Source organism: Hemitrygon akajei, chromosome 6 (assembly GCF_048418815.1).
Source record: "Hemitrygon akajei chromosome 6, sHemAka1.3, whole genome shotgun sequence".
Lineage (NCBI taxonomy): Eukaryota > Metazoa > Chordata > Chondrichthyes > Myliobatiformes > Dasyatidae > Hemitrygon > Hemitrygon akajei.
Window position 1 is genome coordinate 158,919,207 of NC_133129.1, and position 20,089 is coordinate 158,939,295.

Genomic DNA, 20,089 nt, shown 5'->3' on the forward strand with positions numbered 1-20,089 from the left:
GGAGGACAGCCATTCACCACGTCCTTCTTAAGCACCGGTATATTTGAATCCTGCTTGAAGCAGCTGTGTATCTCTGAATGCCAAAGCAAGAGATGAAAGATATCAGCTAACAGGTCATGAACCCTCCAGCCAATTGATCAACAGAAGTCTTTAGCATTAGATATCTAATATAAGCCTACAGACTCTCACAACTACCTGGACTATTCCTCTTCCCACCCTGCCTCTTGCAAAAGTGCTATCCCCTTCTCACAATTCCTCCGTCTCCGCCGCATCTGCTCTCAGGATGAGGCTTTTCATTCCAGGACGAAGGAGATGTCTTCTTTTTTTTTAAACAAAGGGGCTTCCCTTCTTCCACCATCAACTCTGCTCTCAAATGCATCTCTCCCATTTTCCGCGCATCTGCCTTCACCCCACCTGCCTGCCACCCCACTCGGGATAGGGTTCCCCTTGTCCTCACCTACCACTCCACCAGCCTCCAAGTCCAACGTATAATTCTCCGTAACCTCCACCACATTCAATGGGATCCCACTACCAAGCACATCTTTCCCTTCCCCCCGCCTCTGCTTTCCACAGGGATCGCTCCCTACATGACTCCCTTGTCCACTCGTCCCCCCCATCCCTTCCCACCGATCTCCCTGCTGGCACTTATCCTTGTAAACGGAACAAGTGCTACACCTGCCCTTACACTTCCTCCGTCACCACCATTCAGGGCCCCAGACAGTTCTTCCAGGTGAGGCGACACTTCATCTGTGAGTCGGCTGGTGTGCTATACTGCATCCGGTGCTCACAGTGTGGCCTTTTATATATTGGTGAGACCCAACGCAGACTGGGAGACCGTTTCGCTGAACATCTACGCTTGGTCCGCCAGAAAAAGCAGGATCTCCCAGTGGCCACACATTTTAATTCCATGTTCCATTCCCATTCTGATATGTCTATCCATGGCCTCCTCTACTGTCAAGATGAAGCCACACTCAGGTTGGAGGAACAACACCTTATATACTGGCTGGGTAGCCTCCAACCTGATGGCATGAACATTGACTTCTCTAACTTCCGTTAATGCCCCTCCTCCCCTTCTTACCCCATCCCTGACATATTTAGTTGTTTGTTTTTTTCTTTCTGTCTGCCCATCACTCTGCCTGTTCTCCATCTCCCTCTGGGGCTCCCCTCCCCCTTTCTTTCTCCCTAGGCCTCTCATCCCATGATCCTTTCCCTTCTCCAGCTCTGTATCTCTTTTGCCAATCACCTTTCCAGCTCTTAGCTTCATCCCACCCCCTCCGGTCTTCTCCTATCATTTCGCATTTCCCCCTCTCCCTCCTACTTTCAAATCTCTTAGTATCTTTCCTTTCAGTTAGTCCTGACGAAGGGTCTCAGCCCAAAACGTCGACAGTGCTTCTCCCTATAGATGCTGCCTGGCCTGCTGTGTTCCACCAGCATTTTGCGTGTGTTGTTTGAATTTCCAGCATCTGCAGATTTCCTCGTGTTTGCTCTTTAGTATTAGACCAGGTACCCCATCTGGGACAGATGCTTTCTGCAGGTTCACCCTCCTGAAGGATGCTTTTACATTGGCTTCAGAGATTGACATCAGAGGATGTTGGAGTTCATGAAGTTTCCTCCATGTTTTGATGGTCAAAGCGAGCACAGAAGGCATTGAGGTTATCTGGAGATGAGGCCTTGATGTCACTGACAGGATGTTGTTTGGTTTCACTTAGTGAGGTGTAAAAGCATTCAAGCCCTGCTACAGCTGTTGTGCATCCTTCAGTAATTCACATTTGGTCCAGAATTGTCACTTTGCCTGTGAGATGGCTTCCGGAGATTGTACCTGGACCTCTTGTATCCTACTTGGTTGCCAGACTTGAATGCCGTTGAAATGGCTCTAAGCAGATTGCAGATCTTATGGTTCATCCAAGGCTTCTGGTTAGGGAAGACTCTGAATGATTTTGTAGGGCCACACTCATCTACAACTGTTTTTATAAAGTCCGTGACAACTGTGGTGTATTCATTCAGATCCTCTGATGCGTCCTTAAACAGGGCCCAGTCCACCAACTCAAAGCAATCCTGTAGCCACTCCTTTGCCTCCTGCGACTACCCCATTTTGTCATCATCTCTCGAGGCTTGTTGTTGAGCCTCTGCTTGTGCGCAGGTAGGAGGAGTTCAGCCAGTTGATCAGATTTCCTTCAATACAATCTAAGTATGGAACAACTGGCATTTCTGATCATAGTTTAGCAGTGGTCATGTGTGTTGGGACCCCTGATACTGCAGGTTATATGCTGATAATAATTGCACAGAGAGTTCTCCAAATAAACCCAAATGAAGTCTCCGACTATGATATGAAATGTGTCTGGATGGGCTACTTAGAACTTCATTAGAAGTTTGAGGAGATTTGGTATGTCATCAAAGACTCATAGGTTTCTATAGGTGTAAGGTGGAGATCATTCTGGCTGGTTACATCACAGGCTGACAGGTTTCATTGCACCTGATAGGAAGCGGGTGCTGAAGGTTAGAAACTCAGTGAGCTCCATCACAGGAAAAGCCTTCCCCATCATCGCTGACATTTTCAATATGCGGTACTTTAAGCCACTAAAAACTCTCACCATTTGAGATATGCTCTCTTCCCATTCCTCCTGCACCTCCTTCATCACAGAAGAGGGCCCTGTGCCTGAAGTCCCACAGTCAATGATTTAGTAACTGCTTCTTCTACACCGTCAAATTTAAGAATGGTTTGTGAACCCATGAACACTACCTCATCATTCTTTTTTTTGCACTATTTATTTTTGTAATTTAAAGTAATTTTATGTCTTTGCTCTCGTTGAGGCTGAATACCAGGATATGTCTGCTGTCGCATGCAAACAGCCACTCAGAGCCACAGGAGAGAGCTGAATGTCCAGTGGGGACGACAGGTGAGTATGCTTCCCCAGAATTTATACAAGAAGCCTTTTCATCGGAGCAACTACCTCATCCATATTTCATGCGATACACCCCAAAAACATAAAAATAATTAAATAGGTTACAAAAATCTACTTAATTATATGGAAAGCTGAAAAACATTACATTCTGATTTCTAGTCATGCTTTCTAATCGCAAATCAAAACGGAATAGCTGCATATAACTGACTCAAGCTCCTCTCTGATACTTTAGTGCACAAATCTGACCCTCATGAAGGACGTAGCTGAAGGATCTCTACAGAGCAGCCAGAGTTAAGTACAATTTGGGCTATGAGCTCTTTTGACAGACAATACCTGAGAAGCAGATGCTTATAGTAATTTTCATTTTACAAAATGATGTTCCTGTTGGGCCTAGTGAGTGTTGCTGGTGGGACTCATACCTTGGTGAGAGAAGGACATGCTTGTACTAGCATGAAAAGGCAGTTCTGGCAGACTGGCTTCAGGGTGAGACCCAACAGCCAGGAAGGCGGCTCTGCAACAATTTATGGAGAGTGAAGGGCATGAAAAGGCACAGAAGAAGTCATGGTCATCCACTGCAGCCTAAGACGACTCCAATTGTATCAACTATTCAAACCACTGGGCTCGGATTTCTAAGGTTGAGAGAGTGGAATTGCCCAAGTGAGACAGGTTTTCCACTTTAAAAACTCTCCTGCTCAGGTTACTTCATGCAGTTCACATAGATTAGCTGCACTAAAAACAAACAATCTTTATGTTCTTAATTAATTTTAGTTGTGTTCAGATTTTCTTGAATGTATTTTTCCTATTTTTTCCACACTTTTTAATAGTATTTGAAAGTTTTCAGAAGCGTCTGATTAACAGGGACAATTCAATAATATTAAAAAGCTTTGGAAAGCTGTCAAAGGGTCATTTGGTTCTTCTACGGCTGGAGCCCCAGGATCTATCAGTTGAAGCATGGTCATTTTGTGCAGCTTCATCCACGGAATCCAGATCCCCAGGTTGATCAATCTCCAGAACCGAGAAATGTAAGTGTGGCCACTGGAATGGCATGAGGGCTTAGTGCAGCCAACAAATGAACCCTCCATCAGCTCTGTTAACCCCAAATCTTCCCTCTCAGATGCTGGTTGGACTGCTGAATGATTCTAGCTACTTATTTTAAGATTTTATATTTTTCTGTCTTCCATTTAACAAAGTTCGTGCATTGAATTTCATGCAATAAATAATATGCTAGACCATAATCATTACTTTGCCGGGCAAAATATTCAAGATGATAGGTTACGGTAAATTGTAGGTGTTTTACTATATTATCTAAAAGACACATCAAATTTGCTAAATCATCAACAAGAAATAAAGAACCTCAACAGAAATGACATCATGATTCAATGTTGAATTATTACTAAGTTAGTTAGTTCATATCACTCATTTTTAGTTATGTTTAAATACACTGGGGAGGATCAAAAATTTCCGTGGTTTGACGCACATGGAAGAGATCAAAATCTCACTTCAGTGTTTGTTATTCAAGCAGCTGGCTATTGGTTTGATATATGTCCATCATTAGCTGATTACCTGAACAGAATCTTCTGCTGTATCCTGCAGATTATTTTTCTGAATTTTTAGAATTGTTTCCAATTATAACAAATCTTGTGATGTTACCTCCAACAAGAACGTGCAGCAAAAATTGTTCCTCAGCCAAAGTAACTGTCATGACACTGATTAAGCAACCCACAAGGTGCAGTTTCATAAATCCACATTCTCGGTTAGATTTTAACAGGAAAACTGACAATAGCAGATGGATCATCTGCGATGCAGCCTGACTACTAAATCCAGAAGGTTGAATAACCACAGGCCCATCATAATGCTGACTTTAACAGCCAATAGTAAAAATTAAACTAATACAATTTAGCACAATTTCCAAAATGTAATTATCAAAATTTACAAGCAAGCTTATTAATTTCACAATATTGACAGGAGGAAAGAAAGCTACTACTCAATTCATATACTCACAAGTCATTTTCTGGGTTCTTCTGTAAAAAGTGAAATATTCTGCATCAAAGCAACTCAAAACATCAGTCAACGCAATTAGATGAGTTCTTCTTCATACATCAGCGATAATTTTCATTGCCTGAAAATAAGTTAAATATAATTAGGACTTTAGAGCATTAAATTCATAGTTAAAAGTTTTTGAGTAAAATTCACACTGGAGTTAGAATTAAATACTCAATCTTACTCTCAGGGAATTCCCCTTTACATAAAAATGTTTTCTTCCATCTAATCCAACTAAAAGGTAAGTACAGCGTTACCACATCGATCTTAATCAGTTTTATGGAAAAATACAATGATGAAAAATTTATCCACCTCATCTTACTTGTTGCTCAATAAACGGATTGTTAAATTTATTGCACTATTTACAACATATCGAGCCGGTAGCTGGTACAGGCACAGGCTTGTTGGGTCTGTTGCTGTGCTGTAACTTTAAATAAAATAAAAATAAAATTACATGCCTGCTGTAAATGACAGAACGAAAGAAAGGAAGGGGAATTGATGGCAAGTCAAGAGAAAATAAGCTACAAATGCAAAGGGAAATAAGAAGGGACTAAGAGACAAATAGAATCACTGTTGAGAGCTGGCATTGACCTGTCGGGCCAAACATCCTTCTAATCAGTCAAAATAAGTAACTAACTCATGCGCCCTCTAATATATAAATAATACACATCAAATAACATAAGATTTCTGAAACAACTAAATTATAACTTTGTTAATTTGTAAGAACTTGTGTGCCACTTCAGATCTCTGCATGCAAGTAGCAACAATGATTTTGATTGGATAATTTTGCTCATTATGTGCCCCTATATTATCATTTTCCCCTTTTGTTTTTGATGTGATTTGAGAGGGTTTTTTTTAAAGGAATTAGTACCCTCAGAAAGGACTCTAAATTAAAAGTTTATTCTATGAAGATGGTACTTCAGCATATTTTTATTTTAATTAGATATCAGCCTTGAATAAAGTGTGGAACTCTGGATGAAGATTGTAGATGCAGGTCCCACTTCACAAACTTGAATGTGTAGAGTTTTACTCCAAGTTAGTGACACCAACTGCACTATATAATAGCATAAGTACATTGTCTTTACCACTAGTAATCATACCCTCAACAGTTGAACCAAGCTCAACAGAAATTCAGTCTTCATATGGCCAATGAATGGTTCTGTCTTAACATGCTGATGAAGTATCACTTAGAAAGCCCGAACAAATACTTACTTGACACTTCATGAAAAAATGAGTAAGTTTCAAAATCCTAACAGGAGTTATGTATTACCCGTTCTTCAGCAGTATAAAACAAAGTTGTGTTCTGTAAGAATCACTGAGTCTTGTGTAAAATTTTCAGTCCTGTACCACACACAACAGGGCAAGCAAGTTATGTACTCTGAGAGAAAATCTACTTTCATATACCTGTGTCACTATCAGCAAGTCAATGTGTCACCTGGTTCTTCTGCTTTATGTTGTGCAAAATCCCCTGCCTTAATTTGTATGTTAATTACAAAGATGACAAGAATTACAGTACTGTGCAAATGTCTTAGGCACATACATATACTCTAGCAAAGGTACCCAACACTTTTGCACAGTACTGTTGCACTACTTCTGTCGCAAATAAAAATAAATTTGATGACATATGTGAGAGGTGATAAACCTGATACTGATATGGGTCTCTATTGTGGACTGAGAGTGGGACAAGAGAGGGGAATCTCAGGTTGGGGAAAGGGGAACAGGGAGGGAAGGGGAAGGAGTGGGAAGCACCAGAGAGACATTCTGTAATGATCAATAAACCAATTATGGGATTCATTAACCTTGCCTGCTGTCTCAGGCTAGGTGTGCCTGCACCTGTGCCAAACTCTACCCCTGGCACACCTCTTCTACCTACCCCACAGTGCTCCATCCTCACCATTCCCAGTATCCTGCCAGATTTATAAACTCACTGTCTGTTCCACAGTGACAAATATATTACTGTGCAAAGGTTTTAGCACCCTAGGTATGTATATCTGCCTAAGACTTTTGCATAGCAAAGTATCTGCTGCAGGTAAGGGCGAAATCCCACACTCCAAAAAAATTGTATTCAAAATAAATTGTAGAAGTTGAAGCTTTGACCTCTACATTATTTTAATAAGGGCAGAGTTTTGCTTCTACTGAAGGCAGTACTTGGAATTTTAAATCTTTTGCTGAAAAAACTTATCACAACTACTTCGATGCTTCAGAACAGAAAATTCTAAAATTATCCCAATAACAGCACAAGCAAAGATATTGAAAGGATATAATTTTTACTCAATATTATTTTAACCAAGATCAACGTCTCATTGAAATACAGAACTCAAAATCATTACTGTTTCAATTAGTAGGTCAGACTAAGTCAAGTCAAGTCACTTTTATTGTCATTTCGACCATAACTGCTGGTACAGTACATAGTAAAAATGAGACTATGTTTTTTCAGGACCATGGTGTTACATGACATAGTACAAAAACTAGACTGAACTACGTAAAAAAAACACACAACAACTACACTAGTCTACAGATCTACGCAGGACTGCATAAAGTGCACAAAAACAGTGCAGGCATTACAATAAATAATAAACAGGAATAGGGCAAGGTGTCAGTCCAGGCTCTGGGTATTGAGGAGTCTGATAGCTTGGGGGAAGAAACTGTTACATAGTCTGGTCGTGAGAGCCCGAATGCTTTGGAGCTTTTTCCCAGACGGCAGGAGGGAGAAGAGATTGTATGAGGGGTTCATGGGGTCCTGCCAGCAGTTTGAGTGCCAGTAAATTCCAAATTGTTGCATATCTGGAGTTCTGATGTGCCATGGACACTCTGATTCATTCAGAATTTTAATTTTCACTGATACATCTAAGTTAGGAAATAGTAGCAACTTATTCTGTATTCAAGCCATGAAATATTTTTTTAAAAAGTGACAAGAGTGACAGTCCTGCTGAAGGGTCTTAGCCTGAAACGTCGACCGTACTCTTTTCCATAGATGCTGCATTGCCTGCTGAGTTCCTTCAGTATTTTGTGTGTGTTGCTCAGATTTCCAGCATCTACAGATTTTCTCTTGTTTAAGAGTGAGTAGAAACAGTTTCAGAATTTATTCTTACAGTTACACTGTCCTACACTGTCAACTGATAAAAGATTATTTACTGCAGCTAAGCAGTTATCAATAGAAAATACACCTTTCCTGAAAGGAGATGGGTGCATAGCACAACTGTACAATCTTTATGAAATGAGATGCGAATTTTCAAACTGTAATTCATTGCCTGCAGCTAAAGGTAACACACACACACACACACACACACTTATTAAGATACACTCAGTGGCCACTTCACGAGGTACCTAATAAAGTAGCCAGTGCGTATATGTTCCTGGCCTTGTGCTTCTGTAATCTGTTCACTTCAAGATGCATGGTGCATTCAGAGATGCTCTTCTGCACACCACTGTTGTAATGCGTGGTTATCTGAATTACTGTCGCCTTCCTGACAGCTTGAACTAGTCTGGCCATTCACCTCTGACCTCGCTCATTAACATGGTGTTTTCGCCCACAGGACTGCTGCCCAATACATGTTTTTTTTATTCTTGTTTGCTCACCTTTCTCTGTGTGGTGAACTACATATACCTGTCTGGACACGCCCCCTGCTGACTGCTCCTGTGGCTCCTACCACAGACCCCAGTATAAAGGTGATTGAGGTCTGAGCCTGGCCTCTCAGTCTCCAGGATGTAGTATGGTGGTCAATCACTGCTTGTTCCTTCTTCCAGTCAATAAAAGCCGATACCTCGCCTTTACGTCTCAGAGTGAGTTATTGATGGTGCATCACTCTGTAAACGCTAGAGACTGTTGTGCATGAAAATCCCAGGAGGTCAGCATTTTCTGAGATATTCAAAGCACTGCATTACCACCAACAAACATCCATGGTCAAGTGTCATTAGATCACATTTCTGACCTATCCTATTGTTTGGTTTGAACAGCAACTGAACCTCATGATCATGCCTGCATGCTGTTATGCATTGAATTGCTGCTATAAGATTGGCTGATTACATATTTGCATTAACGAGCAAGAGTACCAGTGTACCTAATAAAATGGGCACAGAGTAAATGTTGCTAGTACGGTTCCTCTCCTCCAGGCAGCCCTTCAAGGTCAAAGATCACTGCCTGTTCTCCAGCTTTATTGGTTCTTCCAGCTGTTGAGAAATCTGCGGGCGGGGCAACTGATACTTGATAAGGCAGGTGGATGAGAAGTGTCAGTCTGGATCTTGTATTCAAGTCTTTGGATATGATAGTGGAAATAATTAATTAATTTCTGACAGATCTCCTTAGTCCCACGTTGTTTGGTAATAGTTATAGCTTGTGGCAAAAGTGCAACGACTGTATTGACATCAAGCATCTCCAGACTTGGCTGTGGCAAAGTCTGCAAGCCTCATACTGGTCTCATCACCATCTCAGAACCCACAGAACTGAAGTGGAGGCCAGCTTTGACGCTGAATGACAATAAAAGAAACCAGAAGCCATATTAGTGGGAATTTGCCTTTTGGCAACAGTGTGCAATTTATTTAAAGGTAAAATAAACTAAAGAAACAAAATAAGCAGTTCCAGAAATGGAAAATACCGGCTTGGGATGGTCTTTGCATAAATCTCTGGTTCAAATGTACTTACTCTTGGCTTATAATCATTCCTCGATTAACTAATTAACATCAGCAAGTTTGCTGATGATACTAAGCTGGGTGGCAGTGTGACATGTGATGAGGATGTTAGGAGAATTCAGGGTGACTTGCATAGGCTGAGTGAGGTCCCAAGCTATGGTAATTTACCTTTTAAATTAGTTAATGACTCTTTTATTTACTTAGGGATTAAAATCACAAAAAACCATAAAGAATTATTTAGGTTTAATTTTTTACCCTTAATTGATCAGATTAAAGGCTTGTTTACTAAGTGGTCACCATTATCTTTATCTCTGATAGGTAGGATTAATGTTATTAAGATGGTTATTTTACCTAAGTTTTTATATATTTTTCAAGCGGTACCAATTTTTATTCCGAAATCCTTTTTTACTAATGTTGATTCAAAAATTTCCTCATATATATGGCAGAATAAAAATCCCAGGTTAGGTAAAACATACTTACAGAAGACAAAGAAGGAAGGTGGGTTGGCATTACCTAATTTCAGATTTTATTATTGGGCAGTTAATATTAGATATTTGTTATGTTGGTTGAAAGACTGGGATGGTCCTTTTGGCCCTCATTGGGTGAGTTTGGAAATTAAATCGGTACCAGGTTATGCTCTGGGTTCTATTTTAGGGACTTCTCTCCCTTTTGCTCTTTCTAAATTGCCGAAACGAATTGACAACCCGATAGTTAAATATACCTTACGCATATGGTTTCAATTTCGGAAATTTTTCGGGTTGACTCAATTCGTTTTAAATATTCCTATTGTATCTAATTGTTTTTTCCACCCTTCAATTATAGATCAAGCTTTTTTAGCTTGGAAAACTAAGGGTTTATTAAGATTTTCTGATTTATTTTCGGACAATTGTTTTATGTCTTTTGAGCAATTATCTAATAAATATAATTTGCCTAGATTTCATTTTTTTAGATATTTACAGGTTAGGCATTTTTTAAGTACGGTACTTCCTACGTTTCCAAATTTTGTGTCTTCAGATATTTTGGAGAGTTTGTTTGAATTAAACCCATTTCAAAAAGGGCTTATATCAAAACTTTATAATATAATTATGAAGATACGTTCAATGCCCCTTGATAAGACCAAAAATGATTGGGAAAGAGAGCTTAATCTTATTATTCCTATTGAGAATTGGGATAGAATTCTTCAATTAGTTAATACATCATCTATATGTGCCAAACATTCATTAATACAATTTAAGGTCATACATAGGGCCCATATGTCCAAGGATAAATTAGCTCATTTTTATTCTTATATAAACCCTATTTGTGATAGATGTCAATTGGAAATCGCGTCTTTAACTCATATGTTTTGGTCATGTCCGCTTTTGAAAAAATATTGGAAAGATATTTTTGATATTATCTCTGCGGTATTGAACATCGATTTACAACCCCATCCTATTACCGCAATTTTTGGTTTACCGATGATGGACTCACTTCATTTATCTCCTTCCGCCTGTTGAATGATTGCTTTTCTCACTTTGATGGCTAGAAGATCTATTTTGTTGAATTGGAAGGAAATTAATCCCCCCACTGTATTTCATTGGCTTTCTCAAACTATGTTATGTTTAAATTTAGAAAAAATTAGAAGTGGTGTATTCGATACTTCTATTAAATTTGAAAAGATATGGAGACCATTTATTCAATATTGTCATATGATGTAATATGACCCTGTTCCAAGCTTATTGGATTTTTCAGCTTTAATCTTATTTATGTTGAGAGGATGGGAGTTGACGACATTGATGTTTATGTATTCTTGTGAGATATTATAAACAGCCCTTTTTTTCTTTTTTTTTTAGTTTTTCTTTTTTTTCTTTTTTTGCTTTTTTTTCTTCTTTAGATATTAGATTAGTAGGTTAGTCAATTTTGCAAATATATATATTTTTTCTTTTTTTATATTATATATTATGAAATATCTAGATTTACCTTGTTCATTCATATACTGTATGGTTCATGTTTTGGGAAAACTTATTTATACTGTAATCATTGCTTATGTATTCTTTCATGTGTAATGGGAATTTGTATGTTTGTAATCCCTTTATTAATATATCAATTGTATTTTGTTCATAATATTATTAATATTAATAAAAAGATTGAAAAAGAAAAGAAAGGATAGGCTGAGTGAGTGGGCAGATACTTGGCAGATGACGTTTAATGTGAATAAGTGTGAGGTTATCCACTTTGGGAGTAAGAACAGGAAGGCAGATTATTATCTGAACGGTGTAGAGTTAGATAAGGGAGAAATACAAAGAGATCTAGGAGTCCTTGTTCATCAGTCACTGAAGGTGAATGAGCAAGTGAAGCAGGCAGTGAAGAAGGCTAATGGAATGTTGGCCTTTATTACAAAGGGAATTGAGTACAAGAGCAAGGAAATCCTTTTGCATTTGTACAGGGCCCTGGTGAGACCACACCTGGAGTATTGTGTACAGTTTTGGTCTCCAGGGTTAAGGAAGGATATCCTGGCTGTAGAGGAAGTGCAACTTAGATTCACAAGGTTAATTCCTGGGATGTCCAGACTGTCTTACGCAGAGAGGTTAGAAAGACTGGGCTTGTACACGCTGGAATTAAGGAGATTGAGAGGGGATCTGATTGCAACATATAAGATTATTAAGGGATTGTACAAGATAGAGGCAGGAAATATGTTCCAGATGCTGGGAGAGTCCAGTACCAGAGGGCATGGTTTGAGAATAAGGGGTAGGTCATTTAGGACAGAGTTAAGGAAAAACTTCTTCTCCCAGAGAGTTGTGGGGGTCTGGAATGCACTGCCTCAGAAGGCAATGGAGGCCAATTCTCTGGATGCTTTCAAGAAGGAGCTAGATATGTATGTTATGGATAGGGGAATCAAGGGATATGGGGACAAGGCAGGAACTGGGTATTGATAGTAGATGATCAGCCATGATCTCAGAATGGCGGTGCAGGCTCGAAGGGCTGAATGGTCTACTTCTGCACCTATTGTCTATAATTTCAAATTACACACACAGAACAGTTTTCTGACCATCACTCCCTGTAAATCCTGCTCCAGGTGGAAGTGCCTTTCCAAAGAATCAACCTTTCTGTTTGACTTGGTTGTCCTTATCTATTTAGTTTCACTGTGAAGTGAGTATAATTTAAAGTCAACTGGCATTTCTCAGGAAATCAGATACTGGCTAGATAAGCTTTTTTTCAGTTTATGCTTATGTTGCTGTGAATTATTGGAAAAAAAAAACACGCATCAGGTGGATATTTCTTCTCTTAAAGCCATAAAACGTTGGAGCAGAATTAGGCCATCCTTATCTCTGTTCTAAAGGGATGTGCACCTGTGCCCTATGATCCTAGATTGTCTCACCATTTGAAACATCCTCTTTGTATCCACTCTATCTGAGCCTTTCACTATTCAGTAGGTGTTAATGAGAACCACCCACCCCCCTTCTTCAGAAATCCAGCAAGTACAGGTCAAATGCCAGTTTTCAAAAATATATTTATTTATTTATCTAGAGACAGGGTGTGGAATAGGCCCTATGGCCCTTAGAGCCACACTGCCCATAAACCACCAACTTAACCCTAACGAAATCACGGGATAATTTATAATGAACAGCTAACCTACTAAACGGTATGTCTTTGGACTGTGGGAGGAAACCAGGGCATAAGGAGAAAACCCATGCATTCTACGGCAAGGAATGTGGGAACTCTTTTCAGAGGACTCTGGATTTGAACTCTGAACTGTAATGCCCTGAGCATAAAAGCATTGAGCTAATCACTATGCTACTGTGCCACCCCCACTCCACCCCACCCCACCAAGAGAAGGGTGATCAGCATTACATTCCTATTCAGTGGCGACAGATGCACAGTGTGGTAGGCCTCTGAAATCAATGAATGAACTTCTAGGCAACCAAATTCAAGAGCTTAGGTGCACAGCTCTTTTCGGCCTCATTAGCATCAGATGTGAAACATGCGGCAAAAATAAACATTTACTCAAAAAATTAAAGGAATAACATTACTGACATACATCAAAGTTATATATAAAAAAAACCTGTGACATTGTATTTATTCCTTACAGGTTTTATTGCTGGTAGCTTTATAATAATCTTGTATGCCTTCAAGATGACTTTGAAGAAAAACACATTACAACAAAGTGATTGCATTTCAAAGCTGAACAACTTATTTTGTATATTTTTGTGTAACAACGTAGTGAAGATTGAGAGTTTGCTGTTTTGCACTATTATCTAGTTAGTTATTCGTTACTGCCCAGTACACCACTGGCGTTTAGGGCAGTAATGAAGGTCCTCCGTCTATGTCCTTCCTTGGCCAGAGACATGGAAAGATTCTTCATTGCTGTTTCTATAACAATTTTTTTTTTGACCAGTCAGGATTGTCAGCACTGAGCTGAACTCCGAAACCTGGAGGACCGGTGGATCACTCTTAGGCTGGCCTCTACCCTTTGACCTTACCAAGAGTCAAAGCACAAGGCGCTGTCTCCAGCTAACATAGCTCTCTGAGTCATTGAGGCATGCAAGCCTCTATTGTGGTCCTCTTGGAGAACTATTATAACCTTTCAATTTATAACAACATCAGACAAAGGAGGAGAAGTGGGAATATGCAGCCTCTCAAGCCTGTTCCTCAAAACAGAAAATCATGGCTGCTTTGACCTTAACCTCAGCTCCATTTCCCTTCCTCTTCCCCACAGCTCTTGATTCCCCAAGAATCAATTTAATTCAATATTGAATATCTTCAAAGATTCAGCCTCGTCAGCTCTATGGGAAAGAACATTGCAAATGCCAATGACCCTCTGAGAGAAGAAATTCCTCCAAAGCCCTGTCTTAACATGAACAATCCCTTATTTGAAACTGTGTAACAGCTTTGAATTCCACACATGCAATATCCTATCCCATCTTCTACCCTCCAGAATCTTGCTTGTTTCCGTAGGTTCATTTCTCATTCTCTTCAACCCCAATGAGTTTTCTTCATCCTTCCCTCATGACAAATAGGGATCAACCAAAAGAAAAATTTCTGAACTATTTTCAGTGCAAGTATTTCCCCAAACTATATTAAAAAATCAATATCATCTTATACTGTACTCCACATAGGGTCTCATCAATAACCTGCACAAATGTGCCATGGTTTCCTACTTTTATACTCCTTTGGTTTGCAATGTTAATTAACATTCCCTTTGCCTTCACAGTTACTTGCCACACCTTCTGGCCAATTTTCTATGTTTTATGTACAAGGACATGCTGCAGATCCCTGTCCATACAGCATTCTGTAATATCTCACCATTTGTCCAAGATTTTCTGTTCTTCCTCCCAATTATGTACTTCTAATATCCATTAGTAAGCAAACATGGAGTGTTGTAATCCCTAATTATTATTCCCCCCATTTATCAAGGATGGTTGTGGTTCTAAACTTTCTACTTCTATAGTTCATTGTTTTGCTGGGCAGCTATTGCACCAGTGCGAGAAGTGACTGGAAGGCCAGTCCTTTACCCTCATCCAGCCCCTTACAAGACATCATACAATTTGAACAGTTACAAACAGCAATATTTCTAGCTAAATAAATATTATAATAAATACAAAATGTTACCTATCGGAGTATGATTAATCCCTGAATTACAGTAATTAGTTCAGCAATTTAACAAGCCTGAAAGTATTGAATTTATATTTAGCAAATTAAACTTAAATTAGATAATTTAAGATTCATTGAGCCCTCCCAAATTTTCATGTGACTGCAAGTAGGCTTTCTCTGAGATACTGTAATTAACTCAAATATTCCAATGAAAGAGATTTCTTAATTACACTAATATTGTAAAGCCAGCATAAAATATTGTTTGGATCATCAAACATTGTATACCATCACCAATGACAAGACATTGAGGTAAGCTTTACACTTTACAAAGCCTCAATATTTAGCTGAATTGAGAATGCATGCCCTGGCAGACCAATTGCCAAAACAATTAGCAGCCTAAATCTACTTCCTGTTCACACTATTCTGTAGGTGATAATTTTAATTATGTGTATTAATGATGTCACCTGAAACAAGTTGATATCTCAGCTATGCAATGTTAGGTTGTGCTGAACAAATCACATAGATGTGCTGGCAAATTAGCAAACAAGGTTTCCTTTTGTTTCACACCAAGAGCCCTTTCCATTCTACCTAAATTATTTTACAGGGATTAACAGCTCGCTGTTGCACACCAGGAATGAGAGAACCCTTTCTCTTCATTAGCATTCGTTCTCAGAATGAGAAACGGTTTCCCTGTTTTTGTTGATCCAGCAGCAATTACTTTCCTGGATCCCTTTAATTCCCTTTTGATGCTGTTGCTGTAGCAAGGTCAAAGGTAGAGAGACAGTATAATTCATTACTCTTTTATCCAAGTGGATGGCAGTTTTTGTTTACAGACTTCAGGCAACTAGTTATGTAGCAGAAGTTTCCACTATTCATCTCTATTGTTCCCAGGAGACTTTACATATTAATGATTATAAGGTAAGTGCCATGTGGTTGAAGGCCCTCTGGAAAGCCATTTGTGTTATTCAATGAATAACATTCAAGATTTCCAGGCATAATGCAAGCAAAGATTAATATCTAGCACAATGGGACTGCAGGCACAGAATTCAAATATTAATCTTGAGCTACAATGTTTTACAATAATTGCTGCCCATAATTAATTATATTTATTCTAAAAGGTACTCAGCAATTACAGTAGTAAATGTCAGAAACAACATGTAGTTAAGTCTAAATTACCCATCATTATACTATTTACATTTTAGCTACTTGCCACTTTTGATATATATAACATCCAAGTTATTTTGAGCTAGGAAAGATCAGTTTACTTCACTTGGGTATAAATTTAAATGCTTTATTGCTAAATGGTAGGTAAATGACGTACAGCATTTTGATCCATTTGTGGGTTATGTTGAGTAAGTTTCATTAATACTTGCAGTTTATGTTAAGAGTTATAAGATCAAAATTTGGCCACATATTACTCAGGTGAGTCATATCTTTTCTCTGATGGAGGGCCTAAGAGCGTGGAGAAGGACAAGAGGATAAAATATATATTTAAAAAACACTCAAAATTCAAGTCAATGGCCAAGAATTGGCTTGAAGTAAACTCAAAAAGCCATCAATTGTATGTTTAAGGTATACACTTCCTTTCTACCGCTGGGTGCAGATGCTTTTTTTTATATAGCTGAAGTAAGTGGGGAGGGGCTGCTGCTTGTGTGGGGGAGGGGGAATAGGGGTGGCTTTGTAGTTCTAATGTTCTTACTGTCATTCATCCTTTGGGGCACTCTCCTCTTTTTGTGGATGCTATGAAGAACAAGAACTTCAAGTTGCACACTCTTCTGCTGTGAGTGGAACTACTGAACTATTGAATTGAGCTATTGATTGATTTGAATAAATCCTTGATGACTGGCAATAAAAAATACATAATGGTGGTTTAGCTGGTTACCATGTGAATTATCTCACAGATTATAAACCAGAAGGAGAAAAAACACAATTTTAACTTGAACTATAAGCATTTTACAGAATAAAATTTAAAGATTAGCCACATCTAATGCTGATATAACATAGAACAATTAAAATAGAAAGTATTTTAGTTGAAATCTATTATATGTTGAAATATTCATAAACCCAGGGTAAGAGAGTTTGCCAAATACTACTTGTACTTAGCTATACAATTTAAAAACATCCCTTTTTAATTTATATTTTAAAATATATTCACACTTGTAAGAATCATTTGCAAACATAAGCATTGTTTCTGTTATTTTATTAATTTCTGGACGCTATGGAGAAGATGAAAATTAATGAGTGAAAATTCCAGTTTCACATACACTATCCACAAATTGTTGAATTTCACAGTGCATGGTGAACACTAACAATTTCACCATTATTATTAACGCCAAATCTAAGGCAGTTAACTATAGCATTAATGTTTCCTTTTCTACTGGTAAAAATATCTTTTTTTCAAACCAATATGTAAAACAGATACTATGAAAGAAAATAGTTATTTTGCATTATATTTCAGATTTTCCTCATCACGTTTGGAATACTTATTTGAATCTCCACTGCTGAGTGCCTGCTACAACTCACTGAACACCATCTGATAAAATGTGCAACCCAACACATCAAGCACAGAATTTCTGACAAATACAGTATATTGCCACAAAAAAATCCTTGTGTTTGGTCCATAAAGCAATTAATGGATTATATAAAACATGGAACCAAAGTACGCATCCACTGAGCAGAAGAATTTTTAAAAAACCAAAAGAGAATGCTTTTCCTACCTTTTGAAATATCCCTTAATGCCTCAGCAAATGAAATGATCTTAAGTGATGGTGAAGAATAACTGTTGATCCCCAATCTGAGAAAGCATCTGAGGCCTTGGTTCAAAATCTCATCCAAGAGACAGCCCTGCCAACTGTGCAGCAACACCCTCTCTTTTAAGCTGTAATGCCAGCCTGCATTATGTACAGAAGAATAATAGCATTGAGCTAATCCGAACTCTACATCTTGAAGTAGTGACAGCACTTCAAACAAGCTTCAATCACAAGAAGGCACTTTTGAGGAGAGGTTATGAAAGGGGATATGTGAATGCAGGTTTTTGTCCCTTTCTACAGACTGCATCATCAGATTCCTGACAATATTTAAGGTGGAACTTGTGATAATCAATATTAGCACATGCACCAATATTCATTTGAAATAATTAGAGCATGCACATCAGTACACAAGGGAAAATCCTCTAGCTGATAATCTTTGGTTCACACACAATATTATCTGCCATATTTTGTTTGTACTTACTTTTTTTCAGGGGGGGCAGGGTGGTCTGGGCATCATTGGTAAAGACTACATTTAATGTCCTTTCCAAATTGCCCTTGAATTGATTGGCTTGCTCACAGCATTTCAGGCTGTATTTTGAGAGTCAACTACATTTTTGGCTGTAGAGTCGCAGTTACACTAGACCAGGTTGGGCTGACCAGTTTCCCTCCTTGAAGGGCACTAGTAAACTAGTTGTACTTGGGGTCATCAATGACTAGTTATCTTCTAATTCAATTCCTGATTAGTAAATGGACCAACATTCTGTAGCTGTTGCAATTCAATCATGGCTGAGTTTGTTTTCAACCACATTCTCCCGCCTTCTCTTTGTAATCCTTAACTCCTTTAACAAACAAAAATTTATCAATCTCTGCATTAAGTTCATCATCCTCTAGCTGAAGAAATTCCACCTCGTGTGAGCTGTGCCCTCAAACACCATTACGATTACTCTATTCAGATTTTGTCCTGGGTACATTGTGTTATCAGGTTCTCCGGTATAACTAAAGAGCAGTTTTCATTATCACACAATTGCCAGCACATAGGTAGTTGCGATTCTGAGAAGCAGTGCTTAAGCATCAAACACAAGCAGAATCCACGCAACCTGGAGAGAATGCTGCCACTGAATCGTATCTAATGCAATGGTTACAGACAGGATGATGCTTGCTTCCACATTCTTAAAGTACAACAGACAGATTGGTGGAGTCCATTGTCTACGGGGGTATGTACTCTGCATTCTACAACCACTGCCGCCCTCCACAACCTTGGCTATCAATTCATACCTGGAGATTACCAGAAAGATCTCTGGATAGAGCAATACCGAATAAACAACCACAAACTTACTACATACGTAAAGGTCATTGTTCACCACATTTTCCTCATAATATCCAAAGGCTTTGAATTCAGCTCAATTCATATTCTGCTACTGCCACTCCGTCCAACCTACTTACTGTCTCACTCACATATGCTGACCCTCTCTCCTTCATGTTCACATCATCCTTCATCTTCTCTGACTATCCCACTGCAAGACACACACACACACTCACTCTTACTTTACTTCACTGAAAATGAACATAAACATAGAACAGTAGAGTACAGTACAGGTCCTTTGGGCCATGATGCTGTGCCAACTCTTTAACCTACTTGTAATACATGTGTAGTGCTGTCTTATCTCATGGGACTGGTCACCACACTCTTTCTGAGAAAATCAAATCACTTAGTACTACACTAGGTACTAGTGGGCCATCATTAGCTCTAGATATCAAAAGGAGGCAGTGAATAGAAAATACACACTTCTAGAGGTAAGTTTATTTATAAAAAATAGCAATATATACAAAATATTTACAAGAATAAGAACAATACAAAATTCCAACATTCTGTCTTAGGTTCCTAATCTCAGATATCAAAGGAAAACCAAATTCCTTTTTAGTTAGAATCAGTGAGATCCATTAGAATAACCGTTATTACTCCAATTTCTCTAACTAATTAGATCTAGTGTTATTCCCTATTTAAAGGTTTACAGACTAACCTTTCCTTTTTATTTATCCCAAGTTAGTTTGAAACTAATTGAATTCCTATTCTTAAGTGTTTATGGTTGACTTCAGTTTCTGTTCCAGGTCAGTATGTCTACAAATTTAAATTGAACCCTAAAAAAATGTTTGTGTGTACTTAGTTTAACTCCTTTCACAACAATTCTCCAACAT

At 38.6% G+C, this 20,089-nt stretch overlaps 1 protein-coding gene across 14 annotated transcripts in view; it reads right to left on the minus strand.

The window, feature by feature from the left end:
- The window catches only part of LOC140729646 (leucine-rich repeat-containing protein 4C-like), a 1,048,826-nt gene that overhangs the window by 597,004 nt on the left and 431,733 nt on the right, over positions 1-20,089 (minus strand). For all 14 annotated transcript variants that reach the window (XR_012099387.1, XM_073049655.1, XM_073049659.1 and 11 more), the window contains exon 3: positions 4,905-5,022. The gene's annotated coding sequence lies outside the window, so the exon portion shown is untranslated. The remainder of the gene's footprint in view (positions 1-4,904; positions 5,023-20,089) is intronic.